The sequence below is a fragment of the Hevea brasiliensis genome, chromosome 5 (assembly GCF_030052815.1).
Source record: "Hevea brasiliensis isolate MT/VB/25A 57/8 chromosome 5, ASM3005281v1, whole genome shotgun sequence".
Taxonomy (NCBI): Eukaryota; Viridiplantae; Streptophyta; class Magnoliopsida; order Malpighiales; family Euphorbiaceae; genus Hevea; species Hevea brasiliensis.
Window position 1 is genome coordinate 53,389,206 of NC_079497.1, and position 22,012 is coordinate 53,411,217.

Consider the following 22,012-nt stretch of genomic DNA (forward strand, 5'->3'; position numbering starts at 1 on the left):
GTGTTGATCAAGATGGAATATGTTCCTCTAAGTAAATAGAGATAAAATCCTATATTCATTTAATTGTTCTTGATGTTTCAAGTTCCTGGCCAGGACAGATAGATTTATTCAGAAAAGAGTTTCTGATGAGAAAATCTTTTTAATCAAGAACTGGAATTAAAAGAGAACATAATATTCATAGCAAATGGAGTTTGACATAAACCATGACTCCAGCTTGAGTTGGCATTTTGTAATAGAGAGATTCTAGTGCATGATAACATATGATTATAGGTTCACTTAAGGTAAACCTTATTACTAATTGGGTGGCCATGGCATGCTATGCTAGGTGTTAACCATGGTCCATGAGGTTCATAAAATGATTTAGAGATATCATTTATGGTAAGAAATAGTTCTGATGATATTAAGAGTTGATATCATGTCTCATTGCCAATTAGTGATGAGCCTAGTAAGTCACATACATACACAAGTTATCACCTAATTAAATATGATTTAATTAATTAATTAAAGAGTTTAATTGATTAATTAAATAGGTTTGGTTTGCAATTAGTTTGCAAAGTCCCTAGCATGACTTGAAACCAAATCTAGATTATTGGATGTATAATATAAGTTAAATTTATATTTAAAGTGTTTAAATATGAATTTAATTGATGAGAAATTAATCAATAGAGATTAATTAATTAATTTATATTTGATAGAAATTAATTAGAAGAAGAAAAATAATTATTTTGGGTTGAGAACTCAAAATTAAGGCACAGGGGCATTTTCATCATTTTTGCAATGTGACACGTGGCACCATGAGATGGTGACACATGGCATAACACATAAGCTTGCCAAATGTTTTTTAATCATGTAAGATGATTAAAATCAAGATTACATATAGGTTTGACACTTGGCACAATGTGATTGGGTCACTTAAACCTAGAGCTAATCAAAGGATGACATGTGGCAAGGGTTTAATGTGTTAACCTAGCTATTTAAATGTTGTTATAAGAAAATAAAACACAACCAGCAGCCACACTCCTTGGTCACGCCATTTTGCAGCCCTCCCTCTATTCTTCTTCATCTCTCATCAATTCAAAGAGATTAGCCATCAATCTCTTGAATTAAGAACACTAGAAATTGTTTCTAGTGTCCTGTTTACATCTCTAATCTCTCAAAAGGCAGAACTTGAATTTCTAATTAGTAGAAAAGGCTTTAGAAGCTGTTCAAGGGCTGCCATAGGTGTTCTTGGTGTGGACAAGCTTGAGGGACAACATCTGGTGTCCTGAAGACGAATCTCAAAGGCGCAGACACGCTGCAGTGCATCAAGAGGTTAGTGTAATCGTTCTTGATTTAATCTAGGGTTCTAAAATTAATCTGATTAATTTTAAAATCTTAAATGGCAAATACAGATCCAAAAACTTATTAAAAGAGTTTTAATATGTTGTTTATCATTGAAATCAAATAGATAAAAGTAAATCTTGCATGATGCATGTGACCCTAGGTGAAAATTTTTGAATTCAATGGTATAAACTTGTGTTTTTCATGCTTTCGTTCCTTCAATTGGTATCAGAGCCACTATATTTGCCATTTAGATTATTGATTATATAATTTAATTGTGTGTTTGATCATGAGATCAAAAGATTATTGCTGGTTGCAAAGCAAGGTGGCGGCATACTTGAAAAAAGACCATCAATGGTGCGCATGGTTTGGCTACCATGGGTGGTTCAAGGTTTGGCTTTTAATTCTGCAATTGTTGTATGATCTAAGGTCTATTCTTTGACTAATTAAAGTGTTTAATTAGTAATTTTAATCACACAATTAAATTATGATTCAAATCAGAATTTTAAAAATTGTTTGAATGTGATTCAAATCTGAATTTTAAAAGTTGTTTGAATGTGATTCAAATATGAATTTTTAAAGTTGTTTGAATCATATTTAAATCTGATTTTTTAAAATTGATTGAATAAAATTCAGATCTGATTTTTTAAAAAATGTTTGAATGTGATTCTAATCTTATTTTTTAAAAAATGTTTGAATGTGATTCAAATCTGAATTTTTAAAGTTGTTTGAATGTGATTCAAATCTGAATTTTTAAATTTGTTTGAATGAGATTCAAATCTGAATTTTTAAATATATTTGAATCATATTCAAATCTGAATTTTTAAGTTGAATATAAGATATTCAATTTAATTTAAGTATGTATGTTTTGTTTAATTGTTAAATAGTGATATGCATGATGGATGATCATGGACTATAAAAGACCAATGTGATTGGATTTATTTCTTTTATGTTTCTTTGGGATTGTAAATTAATTAATTTATTTTAATTTATTTTGGGCATGTATTATTAAGTTTGTAATAATTTTTGGGTTGTAATTTCATTTATTTAAGTTGTTGTAAATTCGCCTTGGTATGCCAAGGATTACTATGTAATATTGGATTGCAAGAAGTTCAAGGAGGTCAAGAGCATTGGTGGGACCAGTGGGAGGAATTCAAGATCAAGTGTTGATTATGTACTCCTTCAGCAACTCTTGTAAAATGAATGAATGAAATGCACCTAGGAATGCCCTAATTCAATTCTTGGTGGCTCAGAATTGAATCCCTTAGAAAGTCTATGATCATACCATATTTACTGCTTATCCATGAATGCATGAGATGTATGGGAATGTATGCAATTATATGATATATGCATGCTAAATGGATAATGTGCAAAGTGAGACCTTAATAGTAATTAGAATGATTATAAAATCTTCCAAATAAATGATTAAGTTGGAAATGCTATAATTAAAGTAATTATAACATAGGCCCTCCATTGGGGCAATTATTTTAAGAAATTTTAAATAGTTGCATGAGATGCAATTATCTTAAGAGATTTTCTTAAGAGTAATTGTTAAGCATGAGATGTTGTAAATATGTAAATGGTTTAGTGGCCAATATTGGATGTACCTGAGGACATTAAAATTATTTACATAATTACTGGCTCAATGGGATCAACTTAACTAATGCAAGATAAGTCAATAATGGATGTACCTGAGATTTTGAGCATTAGGGGCTACGTAAAGGATTGAACCTCACATGAGATGTGATGAGCAAGGAGTTGCTCACTTATAGTTTATTGTAATTCCAATAATGGATGTACCTGAGGATGATCAATAGAATTATAAGAATTCAATCACCCACTAGAAATCCATCCAACTAGGATTTCCGTTTTCTACTTTGGAAGTGTAGGATTCGCTAAGTTAGTGGGAGGACCAATTTGATTAAAAGACCATAATCATTTTGGTTAATTACATGATACATTTACTAATTAATCTGGTTATTTTCTGCAGTTAATTTTCTAATAAAAATGAGCACAAAACAACCACCATCATCCAATATCCTTGCAAGCATACTTGATCACAATAGGTTGACAGGACCTAATCTGTCCGATTGGCTAAGAAATTTGAAACTTGTCCTGAACCTTGAACATATAGGATATGTTCTAGATTCAAATGTTCCTGGTCCCTTACCTCCAGAGGCCACACAAGAGGAACATGATACTTTGGACAAGTGGAAGGAGCATGATATGAGAGCTAAGTGTTACATGCTTGCTTCCATGACTAATGAGTTACTGAAGCAACATGAGAACATGCAGAGTGCGAGTGAGATCCTCCTTCACCTACAAGAGTTGTATGGTGAGCACAGTAGGAATGCTAGGTATGAGATATCTAGACAGCTATTCCGTATGAGGATGTCTGAGGGACAGAATGTTAGGGATCATGTCCACAAGATGATTCGGCTGATTGAGCAGTCGGAACATCTTGACTTCAACATGGATTTCAAACTACAAATGGATTTGATCCTTCAGTCCCTTCCTGAGTCTTTTGGGAATTTTGTGACAAATTTCCATATGACTAAACAGGAATGCACCTTAGCTGGTTTACTCAACATGCTGGTTATTGCCCAAAAGAATATGCCAGGCAATAAAGGAAAAGAGGTAGCTTTGGTTGCATCTTCTTCTGCTGGAAAGTCCAACAAGAAGAAGGGTAATAGGAAAAAGAAACCTCAGATTCCTGGTCCTTCCAAGAAAATAGCTAAACAGAAAAGGAAGACTAAAGCTGATGGAGGCAAAGGAAAGTGTTTCCACTGCCAAAAGGATGGGCACTTGAAAAGGAACTGCCCAGAGTATCTTGTTTCTCTGAAGGACAAGAAGGATACACCTTCGGAAGGTATGTCCATATCTTGTTATTTAGATTCTGATGATACTCATAGTTCATCTCTGACTTGGGTTTTAGATCACGGTGCGGTTCTCACATTTCTAATGATATGCGGGAACTAGCAAGCGATGGCGACTTGCGCTCTCAAGATATTAGAGTCCGGATTGGCAATGGCTCAACTGTTGAAGCTTTAGCCATAGGATCTAAATCTTTTTACATGTCAGGACATGTTTTGTGTTTGGATAATATTTTATATGTACCTGATGCTTTTAAGAACATCATTTCTATATCTAGTTTGACTAGAAATGGCCATGAATTTCAGTTCACTGATGATGTTTGCAATATTTATTTTATAAATAAATATGTTGGTTCAGGTTATATGAATGATGGTCTTTATTATTTGGATAATAATGACAAACACAAATTGAATGCAAGTGATATAAAAGAATGCAATGCCATGGTGAAAACCAACTCAAGTTCAAAATATATTTGGCACTTAAGGTTATGTCATATTGCAGAAGATAGGATTGCAAAATTGGAGAAAATGGGGATTCTATCCTCATTGGGCTCTGAGCCTACTCCAACTTGTGAATCTTGCCTTCAGGGTAAAATGACTAGATCACCCTTTGTTGGACAAGGGCTAAGAGCTGAAAATATTTTGGAGCTAATACATAGTGATGTATGTGGTCCATTTAAAGAAATGGCTAGAAGGGGTTTTCATTATTTTATTACCTTTACTGATGATAAATCAAGGTTTAGGTATTTGTATTTGATGAAATACAAACATGAATCTTTTGAAAAGTTCAAAGAATTTAAATCTGAAGTAGAAAATCAAATAGGAAAGAATATTAAAGCTCTTCGATCAGATCGTGGAGGTGAATATTTGAGTACTGAATTTGATGAATACTTGAGAGAGCATGGCATTGTTTCTCAGCTGACTCCTCCAGGAACGCCACAGCTGAATGGTGTATCTGAAAGGAGAAATCGTACCCTATTGGATATGGTACGTAGTATGATGAGCTATACTGATATGCCAATCTTCTTTTGGGGATTTGCATTAGAATCAGCTTTGTATATTCTGAATAGGATTCCATCAAAATCAGTTTCTTCCACACCTTATGAGATATGGCATGGAAGAAAACCAAGTCTTAAGCATGTGAAGATTTGGGGTTGTCCAGCTTATATCAAAAAGCTGAACACTAATAAATTGGAGACCAGATCAGAAAAAGGTCGATTTGTTGGATATCCAAAAGATAGTTTTGGATATTATTTTTATTTGCCTACTTCATAAAAGGTTGTGATAAGTAGAGATGACACATTTCTTGAACAACAGTTTATTCAAGAAGGAGGCAAAGGAAGGCAAATAGAGTTAGAATTGGAGAATTCTGACCAACCAACAGATCAAATGGATATAGATCCATCTAGTCAACCAATACCCGTTGATGAAACATCTACAGCTGTTCCTCGTAGAACAACCATGGTATCTCACCCACTAGTGAGCTATGGTTTTCTTCATGAAGAAGAACAAGAGTTGTCTACTCATGAAGAAGTAGATCATGGAGATGATCCACTTACCTATGAAGAAGCTATATCAGATATAGACTCTTCAAAATGGATTGATGCTATAAAATCCGAGATTGATTCCATGTATAAGAATCAAGTTTGGGATCTTGTTGACCCACCTGAAGGTATTATACCTATAGGGAACAAATGGGTTTTCAAGAAGAAAATTGGTTCTGATGGAAAGGTAGAGACCTATAAGGCAAGGCTAGTAGCGAAAGGGTTTCCCTAAAGGCAAGGAATCGACTATGAGGAGACTTTCTCGCCTGTTGCCATGCTTAAATCAATTAGGATTTTATTAGCAATAGCTGCATACTATGATTATAAGATTTGGCAGATGGATGTCCAAACAGCTTTTCTCAATGGATACATTGAAGAAAACATTTTCATGGAACAACCTAGGGGATTTGAATCCCAAGATGGTTCCAAGGTATGCAAGCTAAAGCGATCCATTTATGGGTTGAAACAAGCTTCGAGGAGTTGGAACATCCGTTCTGATGAAGCCATTAAATCCTTTGGTTTTTATCAAAAATGAGGATGAGCCATGTGTATATAAGAAGGTTAGTGACAGTGCTATCACTTTCCTTGTCTTATATATGGATGACATACTATTGATGGGTAATGACACAGGTATGTTGACGACTATAAAGGTATGGTTGTCAAATACATTCTCCATGAAAGACTTAGGGGAGGCAACCTATATTCTTGGAATTCGCATCTATAGAGATAGAGCGAAAAGAATAATTGGTTTATCCCAAAGTCTATACTTAGAAAAGGTGTTAAAGAGGTTTAACATGCTTGATTCCAAGAGAGGATTGTTACCAGTGAGACATGGTATCCATCTTTCTAAAGAGATGTCTCCAAAGACACCTGAAGAAAGAGATAAGATGGCCAGGATTCCATATGCTTCGGCTGTTGGAAGTTTAATGTATGCAATGTTGTGTACTAGGCCGGATATCTCATATCTTTATTAGTTTGACTAGCGGTATCAATCCAATCCAGTTTGGAACATCGATAGTCACAAGAATATTCTTAAGTACTTGAGAAGAACTAAGGATTTATTCTTGATTTATGGAGGTGGAGACTTGTAATTGGATGGTTATACTGATTCTGATTTACAATCAGATATTGATGATAAAAAGTCTACCTCTGGATATGTGTTCATTTGTAATAGAGGTGCAGTCAGTTGGAAGAGTTCCAAGCGAGCACATTGCAGATTCCACTCTGAGGTGAGTATATTCTTTGCATCGAGATCTTTGCAAAGGAAGCTGTTTGGATAAAGAAGTTTATGACAGAACTTACAGTAGTTCCTTCCATTGAGTCAGCAGTTCCACTACACTGTGACAAGAACTAAGGAACTAAGGTCTCACCAGAAATCCAAACACATAGAAAGGCGCTACCACATTATCAGAGAAATAGTTGGGAGAGGCGATGTAGCCATGCAGAAAATAGCATCAGCTGAAAATCTAGCTGATCCATTCACTAAGCCTATATCACAGACTCAGTTAGACCGACATCTTGAGAAGATAGGTCTAAGATATTGTAATGAATGGCTCTAGTGCTAGTGGGAGATTGTTAGTAGTATGCCCTAGAGCATATCATTTAGTATGTATCTTGTACATATTTTTATTAATAAAAGGCATTTCCACTTTTTCGTTTACATAATATATTTATGTGTAATAGAAAAGGTCCATTGATATTTTGTTAGAAATATTATTCTTGAGTTGTTAAGAATATGAGTGACAATATTTCTAGCACGAAGTATCATAAATAGGTTCACAATCGAGGATACTTCATAATAAGGACATGACTTATCCAGAAAGATTGTATTCATGTTTGTACCCAAGTTATTTATATGAGATATAAATAAGATGGAATGGTGAGTCTCATGCCATATAACAAACATGATAGGCACTTATAAATGATAAGTAGGTCGAACTAGTGACACTTATGACAAGCACATGGAGTTTACTCTTGTCAATGTTTTGTCATAAATCATATAAGTGCATATAATCTTTAGACCTGAGATAGCACAGTTATCTTGTATATAGGTACTTTGAGTTTGATACTGCTTTCATACTTGTACTGTGTATGGGTATATGGGCATGTGTTGGCTCCTACTAGTTATATATGGAGGTAGGTATTGATCAAGATGGAATATGTTCCTCTAAGTAAATAGAGATAAAATCCTATGTTCATTTAATTGTTCTTGATGTTTCAAGTTCTGGCAGAGACAGATAGATTTATTGTAAAAGAGTTTACGATGAGAAAATCTTTTAATCAAGAACTGGAATTAAAAGAGAACATAATATTCATAGCAAATGGAGTTTGACATAAACCATGACTCGGCTTGAGTTGGGATTTTATGCAGAGAGATTCTAGTGCATGGTAACATATGATTATAGGTTTAGTTAAGGTAAACCTTATTACTAATTGGGTGGCCATGGCATGCTATGCTAGGTGTTAACCATGGTCCATAAGGTTCATAAAATGATTTAGAGAAATCATTTATGGTAAGAAAGAGTTCTGATGATATTAAGAGTTGAAATCTTGTCTCATTGCCAATTACTGATGAGCCTAGTAAGTCACACATATACACAAGTTATCACCTAATTAAATATGATTTAATTAATTAATTAAAGAGTTTAATTGATTAATTAAATAGGTTTGGTTTGCAATTAGTTTGCAAAGTCCCTAGCATGACTTGAAACCAAATCTAGATTATTGGATGTATAATATAAGTTAAATTTATATTTAAAGTGTTTAAATATGAATTTAATTAATGAGAAATTAATTAATAAAGATTAATTAATTAATTTATATTTGATATAAATTAATTAGAAGAAGAAAAATAATTATTTTGGGTTGAGAACTCAAAATTAAGACACAGGGGCATTTTGGTCATTTTTGCAGTGTGACATGTGGCACCATGAGATGGTGACACATGGCATAACACATAAGCTTGCCAAATTTTTTTTAATCAGGTAAGATGATTAAAATCAAGATTACATATAGGTTTGACACTTGGCACAATGTGATTGGGTCACTTAAACCTAGAACTAATCAAAGGGTGACATGTGGCAAGGGTTTAATGTGTTAACCTAGCTATTTAAGTGTTGTTATGAGAAAATAAAACACAACCAGCAGCCACACTCCTTGGTCATGCCATTTTGCAGCCCTCCCTCTATTCTTCTTCATCTCTCATCAATTCAAAGAGATTAGCCATCAATCTCTTGAATTAAGAACACTAGAAATTGTTTATAGTGTCCTGTTTACATCTCTAATCTCTTAAAAGGCAGAACTTGAATTTCTAATTAATAGAAAAGGCTTTAGAAGCTGTTCAAGGGCTGCCATAGGTGTTCTTGGTGTGGACAAGCTAGAGGGACAACATCCGTGTCCTCAAGACAAATCTCAAAGGCGCAGACACGCTGCAGTGCATCAAGAGGTTAGTGTAATCGTTCTTGATTTAATCTAGGGTTCTAAAATTAATCTGATTAATTTTAAAATCTTAAATGGCAAATACAGATCCAAAAACATATTAAAAGAGTTTTAATATATTGTTTATCATTGAAATCAAATAGATAAAATTAAATCTTGCATGATGCATGTGACCCTAGGTGAAAATTTTTGAATTCAATGGTATAAACTTGTGTTTTTCACGCTTCCGTTCCTTCAGTCAGGGTAAATAGGCTATATAGGGATTGTCCTTTGGTGATCCAAGGACACATTTTTTTGTCTGATTTAATTGAAATGCCCTTCAGAGATTATGATATTATCTTGGGCATGGATTGGTTAGCCAGGCATCATGCGATGATTAACTGTAGACTGAAGACAGTCACTTTTGGTCTCCTTCAGTATGGTGATGTAGTAATACATGGGGAGAGACAGTTATTGCCTTCAAACATCATTTCAGCTGCACTGGCCAAAAAAATGATTAGAAAAGGGTGTGAGGCGTACTTGGCACATGTGATAGACACCCAAGTGGGGAGTCCAGCACTGAGGCACATTCCTACTGTATGTGACTTTTCGGATGTGTTTCCTGATGAATTGCCAGGATTACCTCCAGAAAGAGAAGTGCAGTTTGAAATTGATGTTATGCCTGGTGTGGACCCAATCTCCATAACACCATACAGAATGGCACCTGCAGAACTAAAAGAATTGAAAGTACAGTTGCAAGAGCTGTTTGACAAGGGCTTCATCTGCCCTAGTGTGTCACCTTGGGGAGCGCCGGTATTGTTTGTAAAGAAGAAGGATGGCACTCTCCGGTTATGCATTGACTATCGGCAGTTGAATAAGGTGACAATAAAGAACAGATACCCATTGCCCCGCATTGACGACTTATTTGATCAGTTGAGAGGTGCAGCTGTATTCTCTAAAATTGACCTGAGATCAGGTTATTATCAGCTAAAAGTACAAGAGCAGAGTATACCAAAAATTGCCTTCAGAACCCGCTATGGCCATTATGAGTTCTTGGTCATGCCATTCGGGTTAACTAATGCTCTAGCTGCTTTTATGGATCTGATGAACACTATCTTCAGACCATACCTCAACCAGTTTGTTGTGGTATTTATTGATGATATATTGGTCTATTCGAGGAATGCAGAAGAGCATGATAGACATCTGCGGATTGTACTGCAGACTTTGAGGGAGAAGCAGCTATACGCCAAATTGTCGAAATGTGAATTTTGGCTGAAGGAGATATCCTTTTTGGGGCACATAGTATCAGCAGAGGGTATTAAGGTAGATCCTAGCAAGATTGAAGCTGTCCTTAATTGGAAGCCACCTAGAAATGTCACGTAGATTCGCGATTTTAAGTTAGCTGGATACTACTGTGGATTTGTGAAGGGATTCTCCATGTTGGCATCTCCATTGACCAAGCTACTTAGAAAGGATGTGAAATTTCAGTGGACGGACAAATGCCAGCAAAGTTTTGATGAATTGAAAAGATGTTTGATTGAGGCTCCAGTTTTGACTTTACCTACACCGGGTAAAGAATATACAGTTTACAGCGATGCTTCTCACAACGGGTTAGGTTGTGTGTTGATGCAAGATCGAAATTTCATTGCCTATGCATCACGCCAGCTAAAACCGCATGAGAGGAATTATCCGACACATGATTTGGAGCTTGCAGCAATTGTGTTTGCTCTTAAGATCTGGAGACATTATTTGTATGGGGAGAAGTGTTACATGTACATAGATCATAAGAGTTTGAAGTATTTGGGCACCCAGAAAGAGCTTAATTTGAGACAGAGGAGATGGTTAGAGTTGATAAAAGACTATGATTGTCTGATAGACTATCAGCCAGGGAAGGCTAATGTTGTAGCTGACGCCCTAAGCTGCAAGACTATGGCAAGTCTACGGGTTACTCCTTTGTCTTTGTTGCATGAGTTAAGGTCACTGCATGCCAGCTTAGAGATTAATGATGAGGGGCAGACAGCAGTTGCATGGCATGTACAGCCAGTGTTAATTGATCAGATCAGAATGGATGCTCAGAATGATGAAAGGTATCATAAGATGTTGGAAGAAGTCCGGCAGGGCAAGAAACCAAAGTTCTCAATCAGAAATGATGGTCTACTGCTACACCAGGGTAGAATGTGTGTTCCTAATGATGTTGATTTGAGGCAGATCATTTTGAAGGAAGCACATGAGTCTCCTTTTGCTATGCACCCTGGTGGTACAAAAATGTATAGAGGGCTAAAGGAGCATTACTGGTGGATGGGTTTAAAAAGAGATGTGGCAGAGTTTGTATCCAAATGCCTGACTTGTCAGCAAGTAAAGGCAGAGCATCAAGTACCAACTTGGTTGTTACATCCACTGTCAGTGCCAGAATTGAAATGGGAAAGAATAACAATGGATTTTGTGATGGGACTTCCAAAGACACAGAAGAGTCATGATGCAGTATGGGTCATTGTCGATAGACTGACTAAGTCTGCTCATTTTCTACCAGTCCGAATGGACTACAGTTTGGACAGATTGGCCAGGTTGTACATTGATGAGATTGTGAGACTGCATGGAGTGCAAGTATCCATCATATCAGACAGAGATCCTAGGTTCACTTCTAGATTCTAGGGTAGTCTTCAGAGAGCCCTAGGAACTAGATTGAACTTCAATACTGTATTCCACCCACAGACAGATGGCCAGTCTGAGAGGGTAATTCAGATCTTGGAGGACATGCTACGGGCTTGTGTGATTGAGTTTGAGGGTAGTTGGGATGCACACTTGCCTTTGATTGAGTTTGCTTACAACAACAGTTACCAATCAAGCATTGGGATGCCTCCATATGAAGCTTTGTATGGCAGAAAATGTAGAACCCCGTTGTGTTGGGATGACGTGGGTGAAAGAAAAATGATTGGACCCGAAATAGTTCAACAGACTGAAGAGAAAATCCGGGTGATCAGAGGTCGACTTAAAGCTGCATCAGACCATCAGAAGTCCTATACTGATTTGAAAAGAAGAAATATTGAGTATGCAGTGGGTGAGAAAGTTTTCCTCAAGGTTTCTCCTTGGAAGAGGATTATGAGATTTGGCAGAAAGGGGAAACTAAGTCCTCGTTTTATCGGGCCATATAAGGTTTTGGAAAGAGTAGGTCCTTTGGCTTATCATTTGGCACTACCTCCAGAGTTGGAAAAGATACATAATGTCTTCCATGTGTCTATGTTGAGGAGGTATCGATCAGACCCATCTCATGTACTACCAGTAGAGGAAATTGAAGTGAATCTAGATCTCACATATGAAGAAGAACCCATAAAGATTCTGGCTTATGAGGTGAAGCAGCTACGGAACAAGCAGATACCATTGGTAAAAGTGCTGTGGAACCATCATTTGGGCCAAGAAGCTACTTGGGAACGAGAGGAGGACATGAGGAGATAACACCCACAGCTGTTCAGAGATTGATACCAGGTAAAAATTTTGAGACGAAATTTATCTTAATGGGGGGAGAATTGTAACACCCTCATTTGCATAGCCTGGTAGATTTCACTGTTCCGGTGACCGGTGTCGGTCTGGACAATTAAGGGGATTAGAACCACACTTAAGACAACTAGAGAAACCATAAACACAAATAATTAGTAATGTTCAATTAGTTAAGTATAAATAAGGAAAACAGAACATAAAAAGTTAAACGAGCCGAGAGTTACAGCGATGGGTGACCTCCTCGGGAACGACTGCGAAGTCATTTTAAACTCAAATTTCGAACCGTAAAATGTGACGCTGTGGTCCTTAGGACCATTATGAACACAGTGGAAAAGAGAAAATCACGAAAAGGAACTGTTAAGCCAGTCAAATAATTAGGTCAGGGAGCCGGAAGAAATATTAGATTATTTGCAAACCGGGATGAACCGACGAGGGGCAATTTGGTCAATTGACCCCGAGAGCTGACTCCTGACCTAACTGTCAAATAAAATCGGGAAAAAGAAAATTTCAGAATCGAGAATTAAATTAAAGAACTAATAGAAAAATAGGAAAAAAAAAAGAAAAATAAAAAAGTAAAAAGGTGATGACATTATGCATGACCTCATGCATGATGTCATAAACAAATTAATTAAATTATTTATTAAATAAGATTTTTGGTCTTCTAAAAGGGATAAAGATAAAAGAAAATAAAAAGAAAAAAAAAATTTAGAATTGTCTTCTTCTTCCATCAAGTTGCCGCCTCCCTTCTCCATAAACCCTCCATGGAAACTTCTCCATTAAAGCTTGCACTCAAGCTTTAATTTCTCCACTTAGTCTTAATAACTCCCTTAAATACCTCACTAGAACTTGTATTCTCAACTTGAGAAGAAGATTGAAGGAAGAAAGGAGAACAAAAGATTGGGATTTGAGGATCTAAATAAAGGTTAGTCTCTTAACTATCAATTAGTTATTTAAATGCATCATTAGTTACTTAAATGAGTTTAGAAGTTAATGAAGTGATAAAAAAATATGTGAAGAGGACTAAACTGAAATTTCGTCCAGCTTGGAGGGAGTATGATTTTGTATGGTTTGAGGGTTTTGAATGAGTGTAGAAACCTTAATTAGTTGAATGATTAGCATTAAAACCATTAAATGTAGTTAAACACAATGATTTAGTGAGATTAGGGTTTGAATGTTAGGGTTTGTGAACCAAAATTTAGAGAAATGCATAAATGATGAATTTGACCTATTGTGAGCTGAAAAATGGTCAATAATGACCAAAGGAGATGTGTTTGAATTGTTGGAAGTGAAGCCAAATTCGGAGGTTGAATGGTCATGCTGCTGGCAGCATGACCAAGCCAACTTTGAAGGACCAAAACAGAAGTTTTACAAGTCCAATTGATATGCCATCAATTGGAGATGAAAATAGACATAAAATGCCACAATTTTCATTGAGGAACCATGGCCAAAAACTGACTAAAACTTAGTGAACCAATTGACCAAAGTGAAATGAGAGCAGGCTGCCACTGTACAAACTGACCAAATGAACAGTATTTGTTCATTTGGTCATAACTCGAGCTAGGCAGGTCAAATTGACCTGAAATTTTACCAGTAGTTAGACCACATATAGACCTAAAACTTTCATGATGAACACAAGTCCAAATTCTGCCAGCAACCAAGCCATTTGGCCACCCCAAGTTGGTGACTCAAATCTGCCAACACCCAACTTTGCCCAGAAAATCTGGGTTATGTTCCATCCGGCAGCCCTGATTCAAAGGGCCATAACTTGAGCTACAAAACTCCAATTGGGGTGATCCAAAAATGAGAATAAACTTAAGACATTAAGGAACATTTTCTATGCAGGAAGTTTTACCCAATTCCAACAGTAAAATTGCCAATAGAACAGTACAACTTGGAGCACCAAAACTGAAATTTTGACAATTTGGCCAAAAGGACTTAAGCTTTGAGAAAATGACCAAAACCAACAAATTTAATGACCAAAATGTGGTATGTGGGTGAAGTTGGAGTTCCCATACCTATTAAGCCTTAAAAAGTCAACAATTTGACTTGAATAGTGTAGTGAATAGTAACCCGAAACACAAAAGCTTCGAGAACGTCGAAATTAGTACATTAAAGCTAGGTAAAAATGAAGTGAAATTTATTTTTGGATTTATGCTAAGTTATGGTACTGAAACACTGTGAAACTGTGTGTTTTAGCTGAAAAAGACTTGAAAATTCGAAGAGACTGAGTCAAGGCTTCAAGGCGACTCAAGTCAGGTTTGTGCACAATAATAATTGTTTAAATATTTTAATCTCAAAAATTTGACTTCTTTGATTAATTATATACTGTGTTGCCATTTTATAATCGTAAATGTGACTTTGGAAATTTATCAAATTTCTCATAAATTTTTTATATAAATTGTTTTGAATTGATTTTATGTTCACACTTAGCATGACAGTATCACATTATTCCTCCTCCATTTATGGGGTTGAGATCGTTTATTTTCCTCCCTCTCTGGCTTGCCAATTGAGGTTGTAGATCGGATGAGTACTCATTAGCTAGCTAGCCACCTCCCTCATTGATTTCGATTAATGGGGTTGAGATTGCTTTGTCGTGGTGTACAACACGGCATTGATCGGAAATTTTGTGTCATGGCTTAAGTTGTGTATGACTTTGGCAACACTGTGTTTATGAAATTGTTTGACTAAATTGTGTTTAATAGATTATTTGACAAGATGATGTTATTATGAACTTTAATATTTGTGAAATGTGATTAAGAAACATTTCAATTTTGTTGGCAATGAAAGATTTATTTATTGCATTTTAAATTTTTATTATGCACCACTGAGTATTTTTATACTCAGTGATAGCTTATTTTGCTGTCACAGATAAGAGCAAGGAGAAAACAGCAGAGTGAGCTGATGTTAAATCGAAGACTACTCTGACCATTTTGTACGGGTATTATTTTATACCCTTGTAGATAATCTTGATGTAAATATAAAAATGTTGTATGTATCAATGTAGTTGAGCAGTTGTAAATAAATTGTAATAATATTATTTTGGATTTTCTTCTGTAAATTTAATATTTGTACATATAAATTTCTTGCTTTATGCTTTGTGAATGGAAATATTAAATATTTTGAGATGAGAAATCTTGAATTGTATTGTGAAATTATTTTGAAGTGTGTTGAACTGAGTTGATTGAGTTATTGAAGGTTCGGAGTTGTGAAATATTTTTGGAAGTGTTTTTTTTTAGGTAATTGAAGAACTATTTTCTCTAGTTTTCAAACGGAACTCTGTCAAAATTTTTATAAAATTTGCAGCAAAATTTTTACTAGTATTTAAGCTTTGAATAAATGGTTTTTAATTCTCACTAAAATGCTCACCACTTCCAAAATGTAAGAAAATCGTTTTAAAATCCCTTGTAGGGTACTTAATGGGTTATCGGTAGGCGAAGTTCGATAGTTCATTAAGTATTCTACGGGATCATGTTATGCCTTACGGAGGGGTAAGGTGTGACATAATGCCCCTGTTCGGGTTGCATTCTCTATTTTTCGGTAACACCGAGTTTTGTCGTTTTCTCGATTTCCCGTTTTTCTTTGTACTAATTAATTAATTTTTCTTTGATATTTCTAATGATAGTTATACTTCAATAGATCTTTAATTATGTCTTAAAAATATTTTTCAGGGTTTCCCGCGGTCCATGGCTAGTCAACGGTCCACGCCGCAACTTCCCAGTGCGGTCACCCATCGCTATGGTTTTCGACTAGTTTAACTTGGTTACATTTCATTGCTATTATTTTTTCTTTATTTTTCTTGTATTTCATTATTTTATGTCTCCTCACTCATATCTAAGTGTAGTTCTAGGCATCCTAGCTGTCCGGATAACACTGGTTACAGGAACAGTAGAACGCACTACCGAACATAGGGGTGTTACAAAATATAACTATACACAAACTCCATCTGTAACACCCCTCACCTGACTACAGTGTAGCCGAGCAAGGCATGCTACATTTGGTGCCGGAACACCATATCTTATCTTACTTTATTATTTTAGTAATTTTGAATTTTTTTAATTTAATATCGATTATTTCTCTATGAAGAAACCAGCGGAGTTTCCCCTATTTTATTATCAGTTGATGTATTTCACTATTCACCTGCTTGGAATTTTCAATAATATTTTACAATAAAAATCTCATCAATTATTTTCATAACCATCTCATAATTCACATCTCATTCATATATCTCAATTTCATATTTATTTCCATGCATTTCCATTCATGCACAATTTTTATATATAAATTCTCAAGTTTCATTAATTTACATGATTTACAGACTGATTATATAAATTCATAATTTACATGATCTATAAATTAATTATAGTTCCATAATCTATATTTCAACATACAATTCATAGTTTACATTACATATAATAACTAATTATAATGTACAAAATACATAATATAATCTATATGGGCCCTATCTAAATGCATTGCTGAGGAGGTGACAACCTTGTATACTTCTGATACTTCCGCAGATCTGGACTCCTAAAACTCCAGTCTAATGTCCACTGGGTTTTTATCTTTAGTAACTGCATGAGGAAACAAATCCATCGCGCTAAGCATTACTGCTTAGTGGTGCAATAATATAACAATAAATAATCTATACAAATAAAAATAATTGGAGCATATTTTCTATACTCAAGAATTTTACTGGGTTCATATGAAATTTTTCATACAATATATCTTTCGTCTTTTATGTTGCTCTCTATAATCACTTCTTTCATAAGTTTACAATAATCATTTATATCATGTACAAATAAATCTAACATTTATTCTTATACTTATATTCTTATGAAAGTCACATTTGTATTGTTATTTAAGTTATAATTCTTCTACTAGTCTTTTTATCACTTCCTTGATACTTTCTAAGTTTTTTACAATCATTTTATAATATTTAAAATTTTTAGAACTAGTTTAATTTACTTCAAATCATTCTAAGGAACAAATTTTTGGAGCTAATCTAATTTATTTCAGAACTTCTTCTCATTTATTTACTTTTTAGCATTTTTAATTGCTAATATTCGTAACTTATTTTAATAAATTAGACTGCCCAAGTAACCTACGACAAGCTGACTAAACTGGATAACGGGTCATTGGCACTGGACACTACACTGCCTCGAGCCGTCATACCATAGGACACAGAATGTCAACCACGTATGCAGTCAATATGGCTAAAAAGCCATGATAACACATAATCGGGCATTAAAGCCATGAGTGCGGGCATTAAGCCATGAATACGGGCATAAAGCCATGAATACAGGCATAAAGCCTTTCGCAGTACTGCTAAAACAATGCCCTATTGGCATGCCAATCTATCCAATTTGACACACATGTCTAGGCAATACAAGAGCACATAATATCATTAAATATTAATATATTGTGTTTTATGACTTCATTATTTCATAACAAATTCCATAATTTATACAGTCATCATAATATTTATACATTCCTTACATCATTCGTATTGATCACAATTCATTTAATCTCATGTAGCATTCACATTCAAAACATCTTTCCTTTCTCTCTTGATGGGAACCTAAATCCCAAATGGCACTTTTATCTCATTTATGCATTTAACAATCTATTCATATAAATTACATTTAATACTTCAAGTTGTATTGCTAATATATTATGAACTCCATTGGTGTTGGGAGTATAAATCTCAATTAACTATTCCAAGTAATCCATGAACATTTCATGGATTCCAAATTTCATGCCTTAATTTCCTCTATCAATTTAGTTCTTACACTTTATGTCTTTGTATTACTATTCATATTACTATTCACTCAAATTATTGACTTTTTAACACACAATAAATTTATTGAACCTAAGTTCATCAAGATACCACATTTTGCATTCTAAAGTTGTTGGCATTGGTTGCCAATACCATTTCAAAGCTTATTTCATGTTATTCAAAATTTTGAGATTTCATACCCTAGGTTTACTGTTCCATTGGTCATTTGTACAGTAGGAATTGGACAAAATTGTCTCCATGAAAGTTGTTCCTTATTGTGTTTAGTTACATTTCTTTTTTTGAATCACTCCATTTGGAGTTTTGTAGCTCAAGTTATGGTCATTTTACCATAACTGGCCAGATTGACCTATACCCAGATTTTCTGGGCAATTTGGTTCTGCCAGATTTGGTGACCTATGTTTGGTTGGCAATTTGACTAGGTTATAATCAGAATTTGGTTTTGTATTCTTCATGAAAGTTGTAGGTATATGTCTCAGATTTCCGCTGGTAAAATTTTAGATCAATTGAACTTGTCTACACTGAGTTATGACCATTTGAACAAATACTGTTCATTTGGTCATTTTCTAGGGACAGCTTGTTGGTCACCCAGATTAGGGTAATTTTTAGGTCAAAACATTTCATAACTCATGCACATTACATTTTAAATCATTAATTTACAATCATAAGTTAATTTACAGATGCAAAATCTCAAAAATAATATTATTACAATTTTATCTGTACAACTGCTCAAATTACAGAGATACATATGCATACTATCATATTTACATTAAACTAAACTACCAGGGTATAGACAAATACCAATACAAAAATTCTTCAATTGTTCTCCTCTCTAACTGTAGCAGCTCGTTCTGCTGCTATGTCCTTTTCTCTATCTGTGACAACAAGTTAAAGTTATCACTGAGTATATAAATACTCAGTGGTGCACAATAAAGCATAAAATGCATAATATAAAACATTTATGAATAAATCGTCATTCAAAAATCTCATAATTGCATTTCACAATTTTTTTCTCAAATCACATTTATAACAAATCATAATTTTCAAAGCTTAATATAGCACAACTTGATCAAACAATTTAATAAACATAGTGTTGCCAAACAATAACACAACTTAGGCCATGACACAAAATTTTCCGAACATGTCGTGTGTACATTACGACACGGCAAACTCTCCCCACTAATAGAAATCAATGAGGGAGGTGGCTAGCTAGCTAATGAGTACACATCCAAACTCGCCCCTCGGACTGGAAAGCCAGAGAGGGAGGAAAGTGATCAAATATCAAACTCACCCCACAAGTAGAGGAGGAACATATTAATATTGTCTTGCCAAGTGTGAATTAAAAACAATTTAAATCAAGTTATTCAAATATTTTATAAAATTCACAAATCATATTTCATTCTAAACTTTTCATTTATAAAGTAGGCAACACACTATTTTTCAAATAATATTTTCAAAGCCATAACAATCAAAATTATTCACAACATTTATTTCAAGAATTGTCAAGTTGAAACAAAGAATTTTAAGTTTATTATGCACAAACCTGATGTGAGTCACCTTTAGGCCTTGACTCAGTCCCTTATACCTTTCAGGTATTTTTCAGCTGAAACACAAAATTTTTAGTGTTTTAGTATCATATTTCACAATAAATCCAATAATTAATTCATAAATACTTCATTCCAGCCCAAATATGCCTAAACTAACATTCTTGGAAATTTTCATTTTTGGAGTTACTATGCAAGTCAATTTGTTGACTTTCTAAGGCTTAATAGGTATGGGAACTTCAACTTCACCCACATGCCACATTTTGGTTCCTTAATTTGTTGGTTTTGGCTGTGTTCTCAAAACTTAAGTCTTTTAGGCAAATTTTCAGTTTTAGTGTCTTGAGTTGCACTGTTCCAGTGGTCATTTTACTGTTAGAATTTGGCAAAACTTTCTTCATATAAAATGTTCCCTATTATCTTAAGTTTATTATCCTCTTTTAATCACTCCAATTGGAGTTTTGTAGCTCAAGTTATAGCCATTTGAACCATGGCTGCCGGATTCGACTTAACCCAGATTTCTAGGCAAATTTTGGTTCTGGCAGTTTTAGGTCACCAACTTTGGGTGGCCAAATGACTTGGTTAATGGAATAATTTGGGTTTGTGTTCTTCATGAAATTTTTAGGTCTATATCTCATCTGTCCACTGGTAAAAGTTCTGGTCATTTAGACCTGCCTAGCTCAAGTTATGACCAAATGAACAAACAATGTTTATTTGGTCAGTTTGTATAGGTCAGACTGAGAATTTTTGGATTTGGTCAATTTGTTCACTAGGTTTTGGTCACTTTTTGGGCATGCTTACTAAATGAAAATTGTGTCATTTTGTGTCTATTTTCATTTCCAATTAGTCTCATATCAATTGGACTTGTAACTTTTCAGTTTTGGTCCCTCAAAGGGACCTAGGTCCTGCTGCTAGCAGCATAACCACATTGAATCCGAATTTAACCTCAAATCCAACACTTCCAACACACTTCATTTGGTCACAAATGACCATTTCTCACCTCAAACTAGGTCAACCACATCACTTCACCATTTCTCCACCTTTTGTCTCCCAATCCCTAGGTCCAAAACCCTAACTCACAATTTTTGTTGCATTTTATTAATTCAACACATATAAACTTACTTACTCAACTCATTCAAGCTCATTTTTACTTTTAATTCAATCAAATACATGCAATTCTCACCCCTACATAGGCTAGATGAATTTACTCTTGTCCCCCAAGTATGTTTTCATTTGATTTTAAGCATATTTATGAGTTCTTTATGCTATAAATACATTGATTAAACTAAAAATTTGAAGTGAATTTACTAACCTTGAGTGCAGAATTTTCTTCTTCCTTTCCTTCAAGTTTTCTTTTCTTTCTTTCCCTTGGATCTTGTTTTCTAGTTGCCCAAACAAGTTTTATCTATGGTAGGACAATTTTCTATGGTGAGGTTTTTGGGTTTTTCAAGCTCAAAGATGAGCTTTCATAGAGGTTTTAAGGGTGAGAGAGCTTTGGGAGAAAGAGAGAAAGAGAGCTACGGGAATGGAAGAAGATGGGTCTTTTTATTTTATTTTTTTTTCATTTTGTGTTTTTTTAAATATTTAGTAAGTCAAAATTATGCTAAAATTTAAATTTTTATTTATTAAGTTTATTGCATCATGCATGATGTCATGCATAATGTAATAAGCTTTTTCACCTTTTCCAAATTTTTTTCTTTTTCTTTTTCATATATTTTTCTTTAGTTCTTTAATTTAATTTTCAATTCCAAAATTTTCTTTTCTTCGATCTTATTAGACAGTTAGGTCATGAGTCAGCTCTCGGGGTCGATTGACCAAATTGCCCCTCACTAGTTCAACCCGGTTTGCAAATAATTCAAGATTTCCTTTGGATCCCTGACCTAATTATTTGACCAGCTTAACAATTATTTTTTGTGATTTTCTCTTTTCCACTGTGTTCCCAATAGTCCTAAAGACTGCGGCATCACATTTTATGGTTCGAAATTTGAGTTTAAATCGACTTCGTAATCCTTCCCGAGAAGGTCACCC